Here is a 6759-nt window from a genome sequence, read left to right as displayed (position 1 = left end):
GCTGCCCCATCGCCCCGGGGGACCTGCTGCACGTGACCGCCGCTTGCCGCACGCCCGAGAAGATGGCGCTCACCCTCCTGGACCACCTCTTCCATCGCGAGGTGCAGGCCGCCAGCAACTTGTCGGGTCACGGGCACCACGGCAAGAAGCAGCTGGACCGGCTCATGGTCTACGGCATCCGCTGCGAGTTGCGGCGGTGGTGGTGGTGGTGTGTGAGTGGGGTGGGTGGGGTGGGTGGGTGGTGGTGGTGATGGTGCGGTGGTGGGTAGGGGGGGGAGGGGGTGGACGGGTAGGGAGTGAGTGGGATGGGTGGAGTGGGTTGGGGGTGGGTGGGTGGTGGTGGTGTGGTGGTGGGTAGGGAGTGAGTGAGGTGGGTGGGTGGGGAGTGAGTGAGTGGGGTGGGTGGGTAGGGAGTGAGTGGGGCGAGTGGAGTGGGTTGGGGGGGGTGGTGGTGGGTGGGGTGGGTGGAGTGGGTAGGGCGAGGGTGGTGGATAGGGGGTGAGTGGAGTGGGAGTGTCCCATTGCATACTCACAAATCGTAACCTCCCTCCACCACCACCACTATGCCGACCGTGACGCAGGCCACCTGTTCTACAAGTTTGGCATCACCGAGTGCGACTGGTGCTGCATCAAACTGAATATCGATGCAAAGTGCTGCACCGCCTGGCGGCGCAAGCAGCTCGGACAGAGCCTCGCCGTCAAGGGCCGCAGGGGCACCCGCGGCACCCGCGGCGCAGACGCAGCAGGAGCGGCAGTCGTCGGGGCACACGGCGGCGACAGACGTGGGAACTTCCACCCGAGCGTGACGCTCATCAGCGAGGGTGAGGCGCTTGGGTCGAACGGCAATATCTTTTCATCGGTTGAGTAACGCTGTGTGGAAGCTACCTGGTCTGTCGCTCCGCCCGAAGCGTCAGGTCTTCTCGGCCACAGTCATTCCCTCCCTTCTCGACGCTTGTCGTCGTCAGGTTGGAATCGGACGTAAAAAAAAGGAAGCGGAAGAAGTCGCTGCCCGCCCTTCTGCGAAAACGGAAAAAAGACAAAAAACGCCGTAAGGAGCGCCCCTTACGGCGGCACAAGTGGAGACGCAGACCAGGTGGGTGTGCCTCGATGACACAAAGCCCACGACACCTCGCTGCTGATCTCGTCAAGGAGCATAAACCATCACGCGAACTCCGCTCATTCTCGCAGCAGCGGCGGCTTTTGGCTAACCACCGAACAAAGGAGTTACTGCATCGTGCGCTTTGAAATGCGCTTCTGATGTTGAAGGTAGCAGAGGGCACTGCAGCAAAGTACATTGTGTATTTCAACAACTTGCAATGACGGGCATTGAGAAGCACAGTTGACCAACACCCACGCTCACAGACCCGCGGACTCACCACCACCACACAGAGACCCGCAGACTCGCCACCACCACCGACCCACACGCACCACCACCACCACCCAAAGAAGCAAGGTTAAACCACCCCCATAACAGACACTGCGTGGGAAACACTCTATCCAGCCGAAGATGACCATGACGTACGCCACTTTTATGAGCTGTCGTCACATGTGGCTTCTGAAAAATAGCTCATAGCTCCCAGGTGGCTTTACCTGGTAAATAACAGTTTTAGTTCAAGCAACGGGCACCTCCACCCCACTCCCCCCCCCCCCACCCCCAAAATCGCGTTCCGTTATGTTCAATGCAATTTTGGACGATTTTTGACCACCCCCTCCCCACACGGTGTCACAAAAAGTCAGACCCCCCTCAAATATGAGGTCAAAGCTCTGCCCCCCCCAAAATGAAACATGCTTCAAATCGCTTTAAACTATTGTCATTGTAGTGCGTATTCAATGTGGCCCCCTTCCCCAAAGCCACTTTGTTGGAACCGCCACGCCTTTGCCAGTAGCTTTAGCTAATCGGGATTAATTGACCGTTATGCAAAAGGTTAGGTTTTTAACGTATTGTAATTCGCAAGGCATGTTACCGTCGGAACATTAGGACACGCAGTAGCAATTGCAGGGGAATGTTTATAAGGATCGAGATAACTTGAAACATCCTCGCAGCCAAAACTTAATTGGGAGCACTAAATGGTTCCATTGGCTCCAGCCTTGCAGTCTTCTTCTGTGAGGTCTCGAAATTTTGAATTCCGTCGCTGGTCTGGACAAGAATTGTATGCCCCTGGGAGACGACGGGAGCAGCTTTCATGCGGCTGATTTCTCGGTCAAAAAATAAATAACAGTTTATGCTGGACTTTGAGTAGCTATGATTGCCCTGGAAGTCATGTTGATAGAAATATTTATGGCAAACCTTCTTGTTTGACTCGCACAGGAAAGAAACCCTCCAGCTTACGAGACAATGATTCGTGCAAATACAATTCCAGATTTAAGATTACCTGTTTAATGCCGTGAAATAATTGTTTTGTTGTTTGAAATAATTAACTTGTTCAGACCACAGACACAAGCCACCGACACGCCACAGCACCACTTGTACGTGTGGCGTCTGAATGCCAATGAGGCTCAAAACGCCGCGCACGGAACAAAGAGTGGAACGCACCGCACGCATCACGTGGATGAGACCGGAGTGATTCCGTTTGCAAAGCGAGGGGCACCATCGCAAAACCGACAGGAGACGGGACAGCCACGGGCAGAGGAAATAACGTAGTTGGTGAAGCTTTTCTAAACATTCCACTCGAATTTTTTTTTACTTCACCAGTTAAACCTATACTGTTGTTTTTGGTAAAGTCACGTATGTGGAAATAAAATATTAACAAATAAAATAAAATCAGATTAAAATAAATAACGACGTTGCGAACGCAACACAGGCGCTCATCATCAGGTGTAATTGGGGTAAAGCACATAGCAAGGGCACACACAAACCTCACCGAGCTATGTCGCTCTTTTTCAGAAGTGACCTGGCCACAAAGGAGAGCTCGTCGGAGTGCCTTATCATCGTGGACACTTACAGCAACAAATAGACTCATTGTCCTCATCAACCACACTCGGTCCACAGCTGAACGAATGCCTCCCCAAAGCCACGACCACCTCCCGCCATCTTGCGATGTAACAATTCACCCAGGTACCGAGCACGACCTGATTTCGTCCGTAATAAAGGTTGTTTGTTTATATAGTGTAAATATAGATGTGTCGGTAAACCCACCACCACCCAACAGCCAATTAGTAAGGTTTGTCAAGTAAACAAAATGTGCCAATTAGTTACTGGTTCAGCACACCGGTGTGTTGGAGGGTAAACCCACAACATGCAAAATGGGAGCACGACAATGGGGGCAGGACAACGTGTCACACCGATGTCGTCGCTCCGTCTGCTCAGCGGAGGCATTCCAAAACGCGTTCCACTCCCTTGGATTGCCACTCGCTCATTATTCTTGACCGTTGGCCAGCATCCCGTCGAGTCGTGCCACATCCTGCCCAAGCCCACCTTGGACTTTCTTCAGTTAGAAGTGATCGCGTTCACCTCTCCGTCCCCAGGATATAAAGATTCTGACTGCTGCTCGTCTTGAACTTTTGTCCGCCCTCGAGGACTTCCTTCCCAACCTCACTTCACTCTCCCCCTAATCCTGCTACCCCGTGCCTGCTGCCCTTCAAACACAGATCCTGAAGCAGTAGATTCGTGCTGGATACAGTCACACTTGCAAATGTGATTTGTAACGTTGACCATTACCTGCTCGTCGATTGTTCAATGTCAATGTGCCATTGTATTGAGGGGCTACTGCTGTGTGGCGCTGTCTTGGTGTGGTCTGTAACTGCGTTGTGCTTTCTGCTGCCTAATGTTGACAAGTCAGACTTCGATAACTCATTAATAAATACATTAATTATATTGTACCACTTGCTTACCCTGTTTCTCTATGTCGCACTCCTGTCGTGTTTGTGTTTTGTTTGTTGTTGTAACTTGCCGACACGCTCGCACTGGGCATCAAGGAAAAAGAGCTTCATAGCTTATCAGATTCCTTCCCCAGTTATAAATAAATATTCTGACTCGTGGAATTGACTCGACTCCCGGTCCCATCCTGTGCCACAAACACAAAGCTTCAGAGCGCTCAATACGGCGTTTGAGGTTTGTGCTTCCATCCCATAGTAGGGAAATGCAGCCGTTACCATCATTCACGCCACGTCCGTGCTCAATTATAGTTTCTAACTGAGGTTTAACTTGGACTCTAAGCAAATTAACATAATTCAAACGTTACTTATCCGTTTGTACGAATCACGTTTACGAAAATGTAAAACGACCATAAGAGACTCTTCCACAATACAGGTCGTTGTCAGGGGTTAGATCACATAAATATGCGATCTAACCTCGTAGATATTTATATAAATATATATTTACGCGATATAACCCAAAAAAACTATTATGTATGATATTGGTCGCGAAAGCCTACATGTTAAACTGATACTCTTCAATCTTGATTCCTTTTATCCGTGCAGATAATGGCACTTTATTGCATATTTACATTTTCGTTCTTTGGAATTGTTGCATTTTTGCGTTTTTATTCTGAGGTTAATTGTGTATTATCCGAATTTGTGATCCAAGCACATACCTGCATTGCGTCGCGTTGTGCACCTTGCGCCTGCAGCCCCGCCGAGCTCGGTGCTTCCTCCACCTCCTCTCCTGGGCTGGCCGACACCATTCCACTCCTCGTCGGCTCCTCTCCCTTCCTCGCCCGCTGCCACCAGGCGTCCTCCTCCGCTCGCCTCAAGGTCGACGCTCGCGCCTCGTCCCTCTCCTCTGCGGGTCTCCCTCCTCCAGGCAGTCCCACCTCACCATCCTCCGCCTCTGCAGCAGCCAAACTGGCCCGCTCACCTTGGCTCACCACCCCAGAGCGCTTGGTCGCCATGCCCCCGAGGGCCTGCGAGGCTGCCACTGGCCAGGAAGCCAGGGAGCCAGGGAGCCGAGACTTGGCACGACACCAGCAGAGATACAGAGGCACCGCACCAACCCCCCCCCCCCTACTCATCGGGCAATTCGCCAGAATGGTGAGGCTCTCCTCTGTCTCCCGTTCTTATATAGAGCAGCAGCAGGGTGACGTCATCATTAACTCATTAACTCATCAGGTGCAGAGATTTGAGGGGGGGGGGGGGGTTATTGTAATTATATACTAGATTAGTAATCAGGCAGTTGTTACGATGCGAGTTGTAGATTATTAATCACTTGGAATGTGTTTTATTGTGATTATGATTAACGAGACGGAACAAACGGTAAATACAAATTAGACGTTAAAACAACAACTGTTAATCATGTTTTTAATCGAATCACCACCGCCAGCCGTGACGGTTTATCACATCGACAGTCGATTGTGAAGCATTGCGTCATTTAATTTTTTACGTTTAACAGGTCCAGCACTTCATCTGTAGTGCGCTTGCCATTATGTGTTTTGCAAATCTGGCTTTGCTTATTTTTATCCTCCCTATGTTGATGTTGGCTGCAGTCAGCAGCAGCAGATGACGATTGTAAGCCACCTCAGCCACTTCCATTCCGCCTGCCTTCCTGCCTCTGGATCTGCTGTCGACACCAAGAAGGGTGAAGCGGGTCCACAGTTTTCTTGGTTAAACAAATTCTGATTGATAGTTTAAAAATATCTAGAATATTGACCAGGTAAGTGTGTGTGTCTGAGAGTGTGAAAGTGAGTGTGTGTGAGTCTGATAGTGTGAGTGAGAGCGAGTGCAGGATTTCAGTCCTTCACGGCGTAGTGTGTTACCAACTGTTTTCTTAGTGACTATGGTCCCAGCTGCCTTGAGATCATTGACAAGATCCTCCCGTGTAGTTCTGGGCTGATTCCTCACCGTTCTCATGATCATTGCAACTCCACGAGGTGAGATCTTGCATGGAGCCCCAGGCCGAGGGAGATTGACAGTTCTTTTGTGTTTCTTCCATTTGCGAATAATCGCACCAACTTTTGTCACCTTCTCACCAAGCTGCTTGGCGATGGTCTTGTAGCCCATTCCAGCCTTGTGTAGGTTTACAATCTTGTCCCTGACATCCTTGCAGAGCTCATTGGTCTTGGCCATGATGGAGAGTTTGGAATCTGATTTATTGATTTCTTCTGTGAACAGGTGCCTTTTATACAGGTGTAGGGGTGTTAGAGAGAGAGCCCGTTATGCATGGCAGCCTATGGTAAACAAACACAGTAGGCGGGGCTACATGAGTGCACGAGCAGGTGCCCTCTGCGACGTCCGCGCCAGACACCCTGGGGGGTCGATTCGGTCGTTATGATCCCCCGGGGCCCCACCCCTCAGGGAGGGGTTGGGTATAAAAGGGGAATGTATCGTAGGGCTCGGGAGTGATGTTTAGCTAAAGGAGAGAAGACGGAAGACGTCTTAGAGAGAGCCCTGGACTCCCCCTGGTACGCCGTCCTTATCAGGACCGCGCAGGCTCGAGCCAGTGGCGTGGTACCAGGGCCAGAGCCAGTGCTGGTCTGGACTCTGGGTACCGGGCCCGACTGACCAGTGTCGGGCCAAGATAGCCTCCCCTAGCCCATTAGTGGAGGACTCAGAGGCAGGCTAGGGTTAGCTAGAGAGGTGTGTCCTCAGATAGACGGGTGAGGGGGCCGATACCCCCTCAAATGTGTATGTCACAACGTTGGTGTTAAATAAACAAGTGTGCCTCCAACTCCGGTGTGAACGAGTCGTGAGCGTTACTACATCTGGCGTCAGAAGTGAAACAAAGTACGAACATGGATACACGCCGGACGACTCGAGTCGGGGTACCAGAGGCAGAAGACACCACTGCAGTCGGAGGGCCCGAGACGGCTGAAGATGCCATCGACC

At 51.4% G+C, this 6759-nt stretch overlaps 1 long non-coding RNA gene across 2 annotated transcripts; it reads left to right on the top strand.

Moving 5' to 3' along the window:
- The first annotated feature begins 760 nt into the window (after window positions 1-760).
- Window positions 761-5041, top strand: LOC144741217 (uncharacterized). 2 transcript variants are annotated; one of them, XR_013589938.1, is made up of 3 exons: window positions 761-1093; window positions 2885-3055; window positions 4569-5041. It is a non-coding gene; the product is annotated as an uncharacterized LOC144741217 (long non-coding RNA). The 2 variants fall into 2 exon arrangements; XR_013589937.1 differs by lacking the exon at window positions 4569-5041 and having other exon boundaries at window positions 2885-3819.
- The last annotated feature ends 1718 nt before the right edge of the window (window positions 5042-6759 follow it).

The sequence above is a fragment of the Lampetra planeri genome, unplaced genomic scaffold (genome assembly GCF_965212315.1).
Source record: "Lampetra planeri unplaced genomic scaffold, kcLamPlan1.2.h2 scaffold_475, whole genome shotgun sequence".
Lineage (NCBI taxonomy): Eukaryota > Metazoa > Chordata > Hyperoartia > Petromyzontiformes > Petromyzontidae > Lampetra > Lampetra planeri.
Note: the sequence above shows the minus strand (reverse complement) of the source record. Positions and strands in the feature narration are given on the sequence as shown.